The following is a 17,910-nucleotide window of genomic DNA, read 5'->3' on the forward strand; positions in this document are numbered from 1 at the left end:
TAGCTTTTTTTTTTTTTTTCTCAAATGAGATGGAATATTAACTTCAAACTCTCATTGTCCAATTTGGTTAAAACTCTTTTTTTTTTCGATCCATTAATCTTTAGGAATAAAATGATATTTAGTAAAAACTATAATTTTCAATGCATCATACGTTTGCCACACTATAATTTAATTAATTTATATAATTATTTTTAAAAAATAATATTTAATAAATATATAATTTAAATTCCAGCATTTCAACTCCTCGACGTCTTTTGTAAAAAAATATCTATCATAAATCAACCCACTATATACAAAGAAAAAAGTCCTTATTCCAAGAACTATATAAAATAAAAAAAAATTATCTAATAAGTACTAGCTAAAAAAAATAAACCGAAAATTATCTAATAAGTACTAATTAAAAAAACAAATAATAAACAAAAAATCTTATTGGGTAGGCATCATAATCAAGCAAACGGACAGTTTGTCACTAAAAACAACTTACGATGGTCATTATCTACCAAAGGAAAATGGAATGGGGCCAAATGCCAACTGACCCACATTCAATTTTTCCCACACGGAAAAAGAAAAACAACAGATAAAAACAAGGAAACATACGTCTGACCCAATGAAAGAAACACGCTCACAGGAGAGAGGATCAGAGGCAGTTTCTTTCTTGACTCTTTCGCTTTCTTAAAAGCTTTTCGGCTCAACGTTAGTTCTCCTTTCTTGACACCAAATTCTGAACTGTACTCCATATTTTACTAATTCCTTACTTCCTTTTCGTATTATATAGTCTATTATATATATTTATGTCATAAAACCCTTTGTTTTGGCCATTCTATTTGTGAACTCTTCAGCCTCGTTCTTCTCTTTCTCTGTCTCCAGAACGCTATAGCCAGCGTTGAGGAACAAAAAAGAAAAGATTGTTTTGATTTCTCTTTTGATTGTTGAAGAACCTCATCTTCTTGTTTTCTGGTCAGAGTTTGCTAGTTTCTGCATTTTCAGGTTTGTTCTTCCATTGTTATTAGCTCTTCTTTTCTTGATTTTACATCAAAATCTGGTTTCTAGTTAGCTCAGCTCTTCTGGTTTGGTTTCTTTAAATTTTGTTTTACTTGTTTTTGCCCCCAATGAGTTATAGAGTGCAAAAATCAATGTGAAAATCTTGCTTCAATTTTTTATTAAGAAATTTTCAAAGACTAACACAACTTTATTACCAACGTTAAAACAAAAGAAAATTAAATTTATTGTATGACATCTTAATTAAAAGATTAAAATTTCTATATTATTAGATCATGCTTAAGTGAAAAAAGGAAACATAGTGCTTTAGGAATTGTTTAATGTTTGTCTAATGTAAACGTGCAATCCGTTAATGGGGAATATTTATGATTAATTTGTTCACTTATTGATAATGCATGTATCGTTAATGTTGATGAATGTGAGTAATTAAGAAACATGGATCATGTTTTCCATGGGTGATGCATTATAACTATATATTTTTTGATATCCCAATTTAATCCTTTATTAGCACTCTCATTAACATTATCCTTTCGTTTCCTTGACAATTTTAATGACTTAAAGGTTTAAATCTAAATTAATAAGAGACAAGGGATATATTTAATTTCTTCCCCTTTATTATCGGCATGAGAAAAATTGAACCCAAAAAATAAAGTCAAGGTTTTGGTAAATCATCAATATCAAACACACGTCTAATCCACATGTATACTAAAAGCCAATAAAATATAGCAACGAGATAGCACAGTAATATTGAATTCAGTTGCAGAACTAAAGATCTTGAATTTGAATCATAATCATAGCTCAAAAGAAGAAAATCAATCAATAACATATACAATCTTAAGCCTACATATTATTAGAATTGAATTGATTGATTCAAGTATTTTACTAAATCAATCTCATCACCATCATCTCTAATTTATGCCTTGAGTATTATTTGCTTAGCTATACAAGTTAAACTTTCAAATTTCAATTACTACCACACTTTTTTTTGTTAAAATAAAAAAAAAAACCCTCGAACTTTAATATTTTATTTAAATAATTTTTAATACTTTTATTGTACTGAAATAAATTTTTTATTTTTAATTTACACTCACATAAATTATTAAATTTTAATTTATATCCAAATAAGTTTTTATTTTAAATTTATACATAAATAAACATTTAATATAAAATCAATCTTTTATTTAAATTAAAATTTTATTTAGATACAAATTAAAAAATAAAAAATTATTTGAATACAATAAAAATATAAAAACTTATTTAAAAAATTAAAATAGTGCAAGAGTTTTTATTAGTATTTTAACCTTTTTTTCTCTTAATTTTTTCACTATTATTATTATTATTATTATTATTATACTGAATTTTTGCGTTAACCAATGGAAAAAAAGAATAATAAATAATACTCTTTTTTAAAATTGAAGTTCTAAATATTCTAGTTACTAATTAGAGTGCAAAATTTTTCTAACTTGGTTTTCCTTGTTAAAAAATTCAGATTTCCTAAAACCCTTTGACTGAACGAACGTGCATGTTTATATTCAATCACGTCTTGATTTAAGGCCTTTTTTTTTTTTTTTTTAAATCAACAAGGCCAACATTTATAGCCAATTTCTGACTAAAATAAGACAACTAAATCCCTGTTTTCTCCACTAAAATCTTAGTAATCAAATTTCCGTCCGCGATATTTGCCACATCAGCCTGATGACATGGCAATTTCTAATTGGCTTCTCTGGCCTTTTATCGAAATCCCTAGTTTGCCCCTAAACCGCGTAAACCATACGTATTTTATGTACATGTATCTAAGCATTAGGTCTCTCGCAGACACAGACACTGAACAGCCGCGTTCTCGCTTTTTCATTTTGCAGTGAGTCACTGAGTTAACACCACGATGGCCGAACGAGTCCAACCGAGCTACCCTCCACCCTCCACCGATGAGCAATTGACGCCAAAGCTAGCACCTCCGTCGCCTGAGAAACCTATTCCACAACCTGGAACTTACGTCATCCAAATCCCCAAGGACCAAATCTACCGCGTCCCGCCGCCGGAGAACGCACGCCGCTACGCGAAGCTATCGAAACGTAAGGCTCGCCAGAGCACCTGTCGTAGCTGCTGTTGCTGCTTGTTGACCACCATCCTCGTTTTCCTCCTGGCCGCCGCCATTCTCGCAGCCGTCGTCTACTTCGTTTTCAAGCCTGAGTCTCCAAAGTACTCCGTGGAGAGCGTGGCAATCAAGGGATTCAACCTAACGTCATCTTCGCCGCTCTCGCCCGAATTCGACGTCACCGTCCGGGCAAACAACCCCAACGATAAAATCGGTATTTACTACGAGGAAGGCAGCTCCGTTAAAGTTTTCTACGAAGAAGTCAACGTATGTAACGGTGCGTTGCCGGCTTTTTACCAGCCGACGAATAACGTAACGATGTTTGAAACGGCTTTAAAGGGCTCCGGTATTGAACTAAGCAAGGCCGCTCTTAGGGCGCTTTCCGATGAGCAAAACAAAGGAACGGTGCCCTTTACTTTGAAACTGAGAGCGCCTGTTAAGATTAAATTGGGGTCCATTAAGACATTTGAGATTACCGTTAAAGTGACGTGTGATATAACGGTAGACAAGTTAACGGCGGCGTCTAAGATTGTGTCAAAGGACTGTGATTATGGCGTAAATCTATGGTAGTCAGGTAGTGTTTGGAGTGTAGTTGGTACAGTTGGGATGTTTGGTTGCGAGGATAGTACTCCATTAATCTGGTTTTTCCTTTTGGGGAACTTTTTCTTATCATATTACATATCATAGCTGTGGTATACATGATAGAGATTTTTAATTGACATCGCATTAATGATATTATATGACATGGTTTATTTAATTCTTTTTTATTAATTTATTTGATTGTTTGTATTATTTTAGTTATATGATTAAATTGTACAAATCATCCCTCTACTCTTTTAATTTCATTTTTAATTATATTTACTTTAACGATTTAAAAAATATAAAAAATTAATTTTAATAGATTAATATTTATAAATTAAATTCATCATTTCATATAAATACAGAATAATTTGTATGATTTGACTTAATTATATCATGGGAGTGATGATTTTTTTTTATATATAAACAAAGATTGACAAAAATAATTTCAATGCCATTTATAATTAAGGGATTAGAAATCATTGTATATGGTTTAAATAAAATGCTTTCCAAATGATTTCTTAAATTATTATATTTTAGGGGGTGGCTGATTAAATCATTGTCTTACTCTTGGGCTATTGGCTAGTAATGATTTATCTTTCATTTACTTATCCAATAATTGTTATGTATTCAATGACTGAATGCACATTCGCATGAAAATTTAGGAGTTATAGTCCCCACGCTTGGAGGAATCATTCCAAGAATGTGAAATGTTTTGGAAATTTGGAAATAGAATTTCGGTTTTTATAAAGCTCCAGAATTGGTTATGCATGTCACTGACTTGGACTAGTTCAACGGATGCATTATAATGTACTTCATGAATTATTTTAGACAGCATTATATTATTTTCAAGATTTTTATAATAATTTAGTTATTGAAATGATTTTATTATTAAAATAATCTTATTACTCATGAAATAAATTTATTTTATTTAATTAAAAATTATTAATTTTAAGTAATTAAAAATTATTGTATTTGTTATTACAAAAATCAAATATTATTTTATTTGAAAGTATTAAAATAACTATATATATTATAATAATTACATAAGTTAATGATTTCAATATTATTTAGAGATAATAATTTTTAAAATATTAGTATTTTTTATTTACTTCATTATAATATATAATTAAATTATTAAATTAAACAAATTTATTGATAGGTAAAATAGTTTTTATAGTATAAATTAGGTAAAAAAAATATTTGAATTAGAAAATAAAATTAATCTATTAAAATCAAAAGATTACATTATATATATTAAAAAATAAAAAAATCATATAAATTATTTTTGAACTTGTTATAATGAATATTAATTTATAAATATAAAAATTTATAATATAAAATATTTAGAGTTAATTTTTTTAAAAAAATTAATTCACTATTAATTATCGTTAATTTTATATATCACTTCATCTTAAAACGTTTCTCATCTTTTTAGATGAGAATTAAATCATCTTTTAAGATAATAATTTATGTGAAAAGCTAATCATCGTTTTAAATGAAAATTATATTTTAAAAGTGAGAATTAGATTATTTAATAAAATAATGATTTAATTAATTTTAATAATTTAATATTATTGTCACATATAATTATTAAATACTTATCAAATATAATAATTTAATCACCCTATTACAGTAAATTTTTTAAATGATCATTCCATGCTAAACACCAATTAATATTGATTTTTTTTTTTTGGGGGTAACTGCTCATGGTGGGGGAATAAGTTTCCATGGAAATTATTGATTAATGAGAGAAAGTAAGAGACAGAAAGGAGATTTCTAATAACGTGGGGGATGAAGTCAGCTCCAAACTCCTAACCTGATATTGATGGTCTGGCGTGACCAAAAATAAATGGCCAAATGATAAAATTAGTAAAAGCTTTAAGTAGACCTCCCCGGTAACCACCCAGTTTTATAAATGGTACAAGCAATTAAAACTTACGCTCCTTTCAGCATTCCAACTCTCAATAAAATATTAATGCATATATATCTTTTGTTAATCGGACGTAAACGATTCGTAAGCTACTCACTCTTTGACTCTAAATACTCGAGCTTGACCCGTGAGCCAGTAAGATTTGATCTCGTGAATACTTAAGTTTGATTGCTTTATTTTCGAACTGAATTTGAACTTAAATTATTTAAGTAAAGAATTGAATTGAATTTAAATATTTTAATATATGACGCAAAAAGTTTATAGATTTAATCAAAATTTGTTAAAAATTTTATTTTAATATGTAAGCATGTATAAAAAAAATAGAGATATGATATTTAATATTTATATTTATGATTTTATGGAACTTATAGAATCAAACTTAAGTTGTTCAAGTGAATTATAAGTAAAAGATCTCGAGAAAAAAATATCATAATTGATTACTTATTATTACTAGCATCAAGAAATGGAGTGAATCTCAAGTGTACCGAGTTCAAGAATAAAAATCAAAACATGTTCAGAGCTCAAATCAAACTTTGAACCTTGAGTTTTCGAATTAGTCCAAATTTAAGTGTGAGAACAAATCGACCTGATTCACTTACAACCTTACCTGTTACTAAGAGCATTTATGCCTTAAAACAAATTTCCAGTTTTCAGAATCAGAAGGTACTGCTCACAGCATTACCATGACTTCCTGATTGGATACTGGGTACTTCAATGACAATTTAATCCTTTATAGTAACCAAAATGAGAGCATATGGGTGAAAATTTATCTGAGTTTCTATGCTCACTATTGGGGGAAAAAAAAAAGTAAGAAAGAGACTACAAGTTTTGTTTCATACCTCTAATTACAGCTTTGGCCTACAAATCACCCCATCTATGGCATCCATTTTTACAAAAGCAGAGCTTATTTATTGACTTACTGAATGTAACAGCTACCACATATCCTTATATTCCGTTCTCAATATAAAAATGCTGCATCCTATGTAAAATGCTACATGTGTCATATTTTTCTTGAACCCAAATTGCCATGATCGCTTGACAAACTTGTATTGGTCTTCTCCGGTGCGACTCTTTTCCGGATAGAATAATTTACAGTTGATCCTTTGATGGATCGCTGCTTTGGTTACTGCGATGGTTATTGCTTTGATTGTTGCTCCTGAACATTGCTTTCATCATTGCCAGTCTCGGCTCCTTGGACAGACAAATCATAATTACGCTTAGCTTCTTGAATTTCCTTGTCAAGTTCTGCATACATCTTTGCAGATGCTTCCGCGAAACACTTCAATTGACCAATAAAGAAAACTAAGCTTGTCCCAAAAGAATCCTTCAAAGCATCGTCTCTGAATATGTTATACGCAGAATCACTGATGCCGTCGTCTTTCCTGGATGCTGACATCCTTTCTTGCATAGCATCATCTCCTGACATATTAATTGCAGAAATACTGTTGTCATCCTTCCCAGATGCTGAATATGGATGATTGGCATTCTTCCCCTCATTCTTTTCTTGGTGTGGTAAAAATCCAGATGTGTCTGCTGCCAAACGTTTAATAGAGTCTGAGACATCCTTTATTGACGGCTCCAATACCTCAAGCTTGTCGTACCAAGCGCCACATGTTACATATATTGGAGGGCCAAATTTTCTCAAGAATTGGGTTTGAAGGTTTTTTCTCTTAGATCTCTTCAAAGAGTTTTGTTGAATGGAAACACATTTCTCAAGCCAACCGTTTATGGCTTTCAGATAAGCTTTCTGGGCACCAATCCACTTTGTAAAACTTGAATAGAGCAATCTTAGTTCATCTTCAAGATGAGCGGTGATCTGCTGATGTGATTCGGATGGTACAGAGATTTTCATGTTGCCAGTTTTGTATGCTACAGAGATAATTTGAAACTGACGCCTGTGACATTCAGACATTACTTCCCACATTCGACTCAACCTGTGTTGGCACAATAAGTGAAACAGATGATCTAGAAGAAGAATATTTAAGATAAAAGCAAAAGTAAAACTATATTAGTAAGTAAAAGTATCATCTCTACAGGTTCGTACAAGTATGGGAGAAATGGCAAATAAAATCATCATAGAGGGAGAGATTTATTAGAATGGAGATATAATTGTTGGAGGGGAAAAGCAGTAACACAGACTTACCCTTCAATCAGCTCCTCAAGTTGTGGCTGCAGTTCACTGTCCCGTAAATCCTCAATCCTTTTGGATATTGAGTGAATTCTGTGAATTGCAACTCTAATTCTTGAGTGCAAATCCTTGATAACAGCTCGAGTCTTGTCAATTTTCCTTGAACTATCTGCTGTTGACTCAAGCCGTCTTAAGCTTTTACACTTCAAGTCATACTCACTTCGGATTAACTCACTGGCCTAAGGATATGAGAAATTACAAAATGAATAACTTTCAATAATCATTTATTTTAATGCCCTCCAGACAAGTCACAGATTGACTAGAAAACCCCAAGGCTTCAAAAACTTACTGGTGCAAAATTGGAGAACTTTTTGACTTTGAAAAAAAATAAAAAAACAACATCCAAATAGGAGTAAACTATTTGAAGTTCTAACTCAGAACCCAGGACAATAAATGTCCAGGGTTCCACATATAGGCAAAGTTTGCAAACATAGGACCAACTACAAAAGCATGCATTTTCCTAGGAATTGAAGCTCTATTCCTGATCCTCTTTTAATGGTAATCTTTTAACAGCAGAAACATCAGTAGCACAGAACCACAAAACCAGTACTGTGCAAGGACATTCTTCAAGACAATCACTTCAATTCCTAGCCCATTGACTACCAAAACATTGAATTTATCTTGGAATATCCTATTTCACCTAAGCTGGACTCAGAATGTCTAAACAGAAGGCATATAACCAGAAATGAAAACTTCTCTGCAGGTCTGGAATGGAAAAAGTAAAGCAACAGAAAAACAAATAATACCTTTACTTCATCATAAAGCTTCCTCTCCCACGCATATAGTCTATTGAAGGTTGAGGCATGACTACCTGAAATCATGCAGGAATTATAGAAAAGATTGTTGCTAAGCCCCTCAGCGTCGTCCTTTGCATTTAATCCCAGAGGATTCCCAGATGAAGATGATCGAGACGATGTTGTCCTATGCCAAGTCAAGTACTTTTCAGCGGTTTGAGGAGGCTCTAAGTAATGATAATAAAGGATTAGCATAGGAATCAAGATTAAAAAGAAAAAAAATCTAAGGTGCTCAACACAGAACACTTGCACTAGATCTCACTACATACATTCTAAATCAAATAAGTTTGCTGATATTGAGATGCTACCACAGTTGCCCCTGTATATTTTGTTGTGCATTCATTGTTTATGATAACAAGGATGAGATATTGCAAACATGCATAAAAGGACTTTTAGACTAAGCACATATAATTCCATATTGATTATATTCCCCATAAAAGGATTTGATAACATTAATGTCTTAAATATGTGAATTTTCCTGTTGTATCCATTAATACAACCCAACTTTCTTCCACTTGTTGCACCTTTATATACATAACTGTACCTTGCTAGTAATTTCTAGTAAAATATATGCAGTAGAAAGAATGCATCCCACTGTCTTGCCTTAAAAAGTTGGCAAAGAAATCACTCCCAAGTCCCAACTACTAAAGTTTGATCGTGCAATGGTTTCATGAAAGGATTTCAAGGCAATAGCATAAATTTGTACGTCATTTTATCATCCTTTCACATTGATGTTTTTCTTCAGACAATTAATATTAGTCATTCCCTCTTCCCATCTTATACTGTACTATTTCAAGATATAATGATATATCCCATTTGTTACCTTTGCTCATAGCTCTGTCTGCCAAGTATATTCTGTTTGGTGCATAGAATACCCAATCACTACCAAGACATGTATTTCAATACCAAACAAAAATGCATGGAACTACACTTTAAGGAGATCAAAATGCTTCAAGATGGTTATTGCTTATTTCTAAACTATATAATTAGTAATGGAGATTTACCTTCTTTAACATGGCTTGGATCTTCTCCGCAAGAGAAACATGCTCTGAAGAACGAGGCTGTCATCAATCCGCCTAAAATGGTAGAAACTTCTGTTACCAATAGCTTTCATGAACTAAGATAAATGTAAGAAATCTCAACTATTTCCTATGATCCTTCAATGAAACTGAATAAAATGGAAAATTCCCCCAAATCACCATAAATTCAAAATTATTTTACCAATTTTTTTACATGTCAAGGCTTCAATCCAAATGCATTCAATCAAAGTCATTCTTTAACTGCCATCATGCAGATAAATTTTAAACAATATAAAAAATTGCAAAATAACATTGTTCCTCTCCTCACTAAAGAAACCACTTCTTAATTGAGCACACAGCTGCCAACCCTTATGAGACACCAAACATACTGGGAATTGCACTCTGCATGTGTGCGATGGGCATGCATATGAGAGTGACAAAGAAAGAGAGAGTCTGGATCTTACCTTCTTTTCCTGGAAAAATAGGACGGAATTGAAACTTATTAGCTTCAAGCATCCTAGGAACTTCTTTCCCAGAGTCAGAAGCTTTTATAAAGAGGACCTCAATATCTTTCATGACAGAATGGAAGTCTTTAGGGGCAGCCCTGTTTTCAGAACCATCTTCTTTGACAGGTGTTTTCTTTATTTCAGTTGGAATAGAAACACCAGAGGGTGTACCTCGTAGTGGTGACAAATCAGGAGAATTGCTCTTTTCCCCATTGATAAAGTCAGTTTCTGAAGCTACACTACCTGCAGAAGGGTTAGCTGATGATGCATTGGCTATTTTATGGTCATTTACTCTATTCAGATTTTCAAAACTTCGAACTAGAGTATCTGCAGGAGTCTCATCATCGAATTCGTCTTCTGAACCCTGAGTTTCTTCTCTTTCATGTAAAGAAGCCCCCTCTTCATCTTCCAGATCAGAAAGACCCTCCACTTCCCTATGTTGTCTTAAATCATCAACAGTTTCTGACCCTTGGTTCAATTCCTTCCCTTCTTGAAATGACAATTGATGGTCAATAGGATGCGAAAGACCAAAGAAATCCCATTGTGGAGTTCCTGGCGGCAAAGAAGAAGCTTCAAATGGTGATGATTCTTGTTTTTCAGTGGAATGGGGTGGGGTATTCTGTGCAATACTTGATGAGGTAACCAATTTGATATCATTTAGAGGGGGTTTCTCTTCAACTATTTTTGAAGACATAACCCCAAATTTCATTTGGTTCACATGAAAATGACTGGAAGTAAGAGGAGAACGTGATGGAGAAAAGGCTTCAGTTGCATCTACATGTTGTGAGAAAGATGGAGAAGAGTATGAAAACTGGGAAAGAGACTTCTTGTTTAAAGTAAGGGGCTCCGGTGTAGCATTAGTCGAAGTGTAAAGCGAAGACTCAACCGGAGCTTCAAGCTCAACAAACATTCTAAGAGCACTTCCTGTACTTTTTAGTGTCTCAATATATGCAACATGAGTAGCAGCCAGTGAGCATCTTCCATCCAGTGCCTGACGAACATACTTCTTCCTTTCACGACATAACTGCAGGGCCTTATCCTCTTCTATTTTAGAGCCAGAGGCCCCCATATTTCTACCCTCTACTGATGGATACTCCTCTTAACATGCAATCAGGACATAAGGATTCTCCTGGAAATAAATCAAGCTCATGCACATTAAATAAACATATAAAAAGGTTTAACAAACCTGACAGAAAACAATAAGCTAAACTCAATTCAAAATCAAACCTTTATTGAAGCACACATTAAAGAAACATGAAAACAATCTCAAGAAAGATAAAAATGGATTCAAAATTAAAATTTCAAAGATAAATATGGAATTGTAGGAGCCGAGCATCTTGGATATCCAATAATTGTATCTCCAATATTTAATTTAAAACCTGTCCACATTTAAGATTGAAGACTTAAGTTTTCAGATGCACAATATCCAGTGGATTTCACAAATCACAACATGAGAAGCTTCACGCCAAAAGTAATTGATTAAGAACTAATACTATAGACACTTAACCAAACAAATTTGGGGTGGTGGGGAGACAGAAAGTTAAGGCAAAAGATAATGCTAGAAGAACATGAGTCAATAAACAGCGCCATCAACAAGAATAAAAGAAATAGCAGTTTACAATTTGAGCCAACAGAGCAAGAGAAAGCAAGCGAATGAGCAAACTTAAGCTAAATGAGAACCAAACTTGAAAAAATTGGATGGGAAAAGATTTGACGTACAATCTTGAACTCAAAACCTATAATAAACCGACAACCTTTGAGAAAAAGTTAAAGAGCAAGTATGATTAAAGAATGCTCAGATATCTTTAATTTTTCAGCACAAAGCAACATGAATGGAGACGGAAAATAAAATAATTAAAAAAAAAAAGCTGCAAAGTTCAAAATTTTAATGTAGAAAAGAAAACCCAAAAAAGGGATGGTAGGGAATCTATGTGGATATTCACGTGTGCATCTTTCAAGACAAAACCAGTATAATTATGTCAACAATTGCTATAAAACCATATAATCTTAACAAGATTAATTTCTCTTCAACTCGAAAACATTTCCCAGAAAGTCATCTCTATGTCCCAAAATAAAAAAAAAATCAATCTTTGTTTGTCAGAGCTATGAAACATAAAATAAAAACAAAACCCCACAAAGAAAGGAGATTAAAATACCTTGAAGACAAGAAACCCAGTTTGGTTGACTCAAAATTACACCAAAAGAGAATCAAATTCAAAACCCAGAACACAGTGATAAGATTAGATTCACTCTAAAAAAAGAAAGGCAACAACAAAAAAACAGTTAGAAGCAAATCTCATGAAAAAACATCAATCTTTTAACAATAAAAAGAGCTTCCAAATCAATGAAAGAGAAAACCCGGATAAGAAAACCAATCATAAAACCATCTTGCAAAGATTAAAAAGAAAAAATCAATTAGACCCAGATCCAGTAACTGGTGGCAAAGGCAGTTACCTTGAAGAATAAAGCAGCAAAAGAACAAAAGATGAAAGGAGTATAAAGGACTGATGGGATCCTTGATAAATGTCAAGCAAAAAGATAGAATAGAAAAGAAAAGCTTGGGTTTCAGAGCAGAGTCGTGTTCATATAGAAGAAGAAAGGATCATAGAAACAAGTGGAAGAATAGAAAGCAGAATAGAGAGTTTCTCCCTCTAAACAAATCGAGAAAAAAGGGTTTAAGCTATTAAGAGAGACGGCGAGAGATGAGTCATGTAATCAGTGATCAGAGAGAGGAAGGGGAAGCGAATCTGAATGAGGCTTGTGTGTTTTGTGTGCAAGAAGAATAACACAACGGACGGCTGCTTCCATGCAAAGCATTTGGAAAACAAAGGCAGTATGTGGACTGTGGTCCCCACTTCTCCTTCCTTTCCCTTTCAATTTCCAGTTTTTTAAGGTTTTCTTCTCGAACAAAACTTGTGATTTTCTAACTTTGTCTTTTGTCTTTGTTAATGAAATTGACAGGCTGACGAAACGGAAGTACCAAGTAGGGGTAAAAAAGGAAAGCAAGTTTTCTTTCTCCCATTTGTAAATTGAATGGAAAACACATACAATCAATGGGGGTTTTTTATACTGTGGGATGACCATGATGAAAGTGTCAAAAGAAAACAAGCACCTTCAGGGGGTTTTAGTTGGGAGAGAATAAAATGGAGAGAAATAACAAATCTTAGAGAAGAATAATTAAGAAGAGCATCTTCTTTTGATAACTACTTTTAGAAACACCTTTAATTGCCCTATTTAACACTACTTTTAAAGCGGATTTGATTAAAAAACTGTGGAAGCAGTATTAAGTTTTGAACTGCCAAAGTTTGACATTTGAACCTCACCAACCATGTAAGTTCAAAAGTTTGACAATCAAAGAAGTATGAGAAGATTGTATCAAACTTGTTTTCTTCCAACTTTTTTTTCCATTTTTTTTTTTCATACTCTTCAAGGAAATGGAAAATATATTGATTTATAGTTATGAAAATGGAGAACAATTTCTTAATGAACCCAAGCTAAAATGGAAATGCCAACTTGACAGAATGACAGTCCATGATCATAAATCATGCAATAAATTATTGGGAGGGGAGCTAATCTCTGTTAGCTAGAATGCCAATTCTTGCTTTAAGAAGGTAAAGAAAGATGGTGCATATCCAATCATTTTACCATATTTTAATCTCTTCCTAGTTCCTACAATTTTTTTATTGAAAAAAAAACATTATTCTATTAGGCTAGAAATATAAAAGATTTATTTAGGATTTGGAGTTTGGACCTCGCATTCAAAAAAATTTGAGTCCTTTATATGTAGATGTTATGAATTTTATATCTTATATTATAGTTTCACTCATTATATGTTGATCTTTACTCGTTTGATAGTAGCTTAAAACCCAAATAAAGAGTACATGAAAGCTATGTTGCCATAAGCTCAGGTCAGGCAGCTGCAGATAAAAATCAATTTAGATTGTTTATTTTATTTTATTTTTTTTTTTTCAAAGGATTTGGAGTTTTAGGGAAGTGACAGACAAAATCATGTGATTAATCAATGTCTTAGTGAATGAATCTTCCTAAATATGAATAGAATTTGAATTATAAACACAGTAGAATACATTAGAGAAAATTTTTTTGAAGTTTTTTACGTGAAGTTAGTGAAGTTTTTTTTTTTAAATAATTTAATAAAAAATTTAAATTGATAAATTGATAGAATTAATGTGAATATCAATAATATGTAAAAAAAATTTATTAAAATATTATTTATAATGAAAATTTGATCTATACTTATTCAATAATAAAAATTATGATAATATTTTTATTAAAAATATCTATCTAAAAATATATATTAAAATTTATTAAATTTTTTTTAAAAATTTACACACTTGATTTATGTAATGAGACTTTTTAATATATCGATTTTAATTTTTAATTTTAATTTTTATTTAATCATTTTTAATTAAAAACTTCATTAATTTCACCTAAATAATTTGAACTCTTTCCCAAAACATGTTTACATTTCTCTTTTTCTTAATCTCAAGGAGTCTTTTAAATAGAGAAACTCTAACATTTTCCCAAATTATGTTTTTAGATTTTAAAATCCTAATTTAGAAATTCTAGTTTTCTGTTCCTTCTTCATTTTTCAGCCTCTCCACATTAAAATGGGAGGGGAAAAGGAAAAATCACCACCCTTTTTAACTACCAAAAAGATGCTTTTCACAGGAAAATGCTTTGACAGGTTTTATACCAGATTCCAACCAATATTTCCCAAAGAAATAAATAAAATTTTGTATACTTTTCAGTTAATGTATTTTAATTTTCTTTTTGGTTTCTCCTAACTAACCTCTCTCTGGATCTAATAATTTGCTTGCATGTTGCAACCCACATGAAAAGCTAAAAAAAAGTTAAATCTGTTATTCTTTCACCATTGACTTTGATAAACCAAAGTAGGGCAAAAATATCGAAAAGGTATTTGGAGAAGATCAAGGCTGATAAGAATCAAATCATCAAAGTTAGTTTTATATTTTACCATGCAGGTTAGCAGAATATGAAGAGAAAAGCAGCTTCTTCAGTATTAAGCTAGTAATTAAGGTCGGCAATTTAATTTATTATCGATAGGTTTCGATCCAATTTAATCCTACGAGATTGAATTTTTTTTTTTTTTAAATTCGAATTTCGGGTCAGATTGGATAAAATTATGAAACACTCGGGGTCAGGTCAGGTCCGAGTTTTAGACTAACTCGACCTGATCCGATATTATATAAAAAATTATTTTTAATTAATTATTAATTATATATATTTATATAATGATATTTTTAAATATTTATATTTAAAAAATAATATTTTATTAATTTCGAGTGAAATCGGATTGAGTATGATTTATATAGTATCGAGTCGGATCAAATTCGATAACACATAAAGTCGAGTCAAATTTGGGACAAGCAAAACTTGCCCCGAATCCGACCTAATGCCAACTCGACTAATAATCCCATTTTATATTATTTTTATTGTCAGTGAAATCTTTGATATCTTTTTGGACCAACAAATCTCAGGCACCTTGCCACTTAGCAAATTAGGATTAAGGTAAATCTTTTTTATTAGACTCTTAAGTGCCTGTAAATTGCACAAACAAAGCTTCATACAGAAATAGATATATAAATAGATTAATTCATTGTATTTGCATTCTACCAATGTGTTTTTCACAGTAGAGACAATTTTATGATTTATCATAAAGATGAAAAGTGGCATAGATTTCCATCATAAAGCTTGCTTCTTGAATTGGATTTAGCCAATGAGGCATTTCCTTTAGCCTACACTGTAAAAAGGATGAGAAATAACTGGCTTGATTTTACCAGGGGGCAACAGGAGCTGACAAATGCTAATGACATGAGAGGAAATTATCAAAACCTGGCAAATGAAGCTGAGGGAAGATTGTCTGAGATAAGAAGTCAAAAGGGCTGAAAAAGCAAAGGCAGCCCATCTGTAAAATTTGGAAAGACAGCCTGCAGAGAAGATGAATTCTTAAGAATAATTCAGAGATCCTGCCATGCAGAAAATGTGCCTTGGAATTAAGATACATAGTCTTGTACTGGACTACTGGCGGGAGAAGCAATGAATCACAAGTGATTGAATTCTGCTAAATCGATGACAGAATAGAATGGCTGGTGATCAATTGTTATAGGCCAGGGAAAATTAAACATCTTCATCCAGCTAGTATACCAACCTGTTAAGCTACTGATTCCAATCTGAGTAACAGAGACATTAACTTCACCTTGTAATTGAATGCCAAAAAATGAAACCGATTTTTCTTCATCGTCAATTAACTTTTTGCCTGATATTTAAAATCAAATTGACAATGGAGCAGCACTCTTCACTTCCACATGATCAACTTTCCAGCCATTTTAGATACAGATATTGGGGCCAGCTTGGATAGCTTGTCAATTATAAGGTTGCACCTGTTTAAAAAGCTGGACATACAGAGATCAGGGCTCCCCTTTATGCCAAGAAAAGTTGATGAACATAGTGAAAATATAATCGGGTTGGCGCTTGGCAAGAGAGGTGAGCAAATAGAATGAAAGATAAAGGAGGAAGTGAAAGGCTAAAAGCAAAATGAACAACCCATTGTATCTGATCGGAAACATACTAATTGAACTCTAATTTTTTTTTAATAACAAAAGAATAAAACAGACCAAATGAATAAAATAAATGGAAATGAATCATAAGCTTGGTTTGGACTTAGGATCCAATAATAATAGCTCGGATCAGATTGAATTTGGTTTGAGTTGTTTGAATATTACATAATATTATAAAATTTTAAAATTTGATTCAAATTTGAATCGAACTTTTATTCGATTAGAATTGAACCGAATTTTATAGGTTAAATTCGGTTCGATTTATCGGTTTATCGGTTTTTAATTTTTAATTTTTAAAAATTTTTTATATTATTTTAATATATTTAAGTAGATTTTGATATAAAATTATTATTTTTATTTTATAAAAATTTAAAATATATATAAAAACTAAAAATATATATATAATTCGGTTTGGTTTGATTTTTTTCGATTTTTTACCTTCGGATTTAAAATTCAATCTAATCTTAATATATAAATTTAATATCCAAACTAAATAAAAAAATCAATTCGAATCGAATTAAATAGTATAATTTCAAATAGCTTTTCAATTTTTTTAATTTTTTTCACCCTAAATTCAAATCCAAAGCCCAAATGACATATAAAAGTCCAAATTTAAAAACTTAGCATGTGTGTGGTTTAGGAAAATATTTTTTATTTTTTATTATTTTTAAAAAAAAAATGTATTTGGAGGATAAAAATAAAAGTCTGTTTTCTAAAAATTCAAAATAATAAAATATGTTTGGTATGTTATACAATTTTTTTAGAAAAATAATAGTTAAAGAAATAAATAAAATATTCAATAATATTACTCTTATTTCAAAATTGTAAATTTTATTTAATAATTTCATTAACTTTGTTAAAGGAATTCGAATGAAAAGAGATAAAACAGATTATAAATAATCTAAAGACAAAAAAGGAAAAAACAATTGATTATGGAAATAATTACTATTAATGGCTTTTAATTATAAATGTATAATATATATTTGTTAATTAATGGCTTCAAAATGTGTTCAAATATAAGATAACTTATTAGCTTGCTAAATCCAAGTAAAGTAACTCATAATCAAAAATATTTTTTTTATTTTTATATTTAAATCCATTTTTATTTTTATTTTTTAAAAAAATAAAAACGAAAAATACCTCTGTTTCTTTCCTTTTTAAGTTACTAGGGAGGATCTTGGTACCTTTTGTTTGAGGT

At 31.2% G+C, this 17,910-nt stretch overlaps 2 pseudogenes across 2 annotated transcripts; one reads left to right on the forward strand and one right to left on the reverse strand.

Moving 5' to 3' along the window:
- Positions 1-798: 798 nt before the first annotated feature.
- Positions 799-3,851, forward strand: LOC111285676 (NDR1/HIN1-like protein 13 pseudogene; annotated as a pseudogene). Its single transcript, XR_016342692.1, has 2 exons — positions 799-987; positions 2,859-3,851. The product of XR_016342692.1 is annotated as an NDR1/HIN1-like protein 13 pseudogene (transcript).
- Positions 3,852-6,492: 2,641 nt separating this feature from the next.
- On the reverse strand, positions 6,493-12,909 carry LOC111284672 (uncharacterized; annotated as a pseudogene). The gene is made up of 6 exons (XR_016342693.1): positions 12,568-12,909; positions 10,072-11,242; positions 9,593-9,664; positions 8,541-8,755; positions 7,750-7,973; positions 6,493-7,540 (listed from the first exon to the last, which is right to left on the reverse strand). The product of XR_016342693.1 is annotated as an uncharacterized LOC111284672 (transcript).
- Positions 12,910-17,910: the final 5,001 nt, after the last annotated feature.

The sequence above is a fragment of the Durio zibethinus genome, chromosome 6, assembly GCF_047325235.1.
Source record: "Durio zibethinus cultivar Kanyao isolate XHJ-2024 chromosome 6, ASM4732523v1, whole genome shotgun sequence".
NCBI classification, from domain to species: Eukaryota; Viridiplantae; Streptophyta; class Magnoliopsida; order Malvales; family Malvaceae; genus Durio; species Durio zibethinus.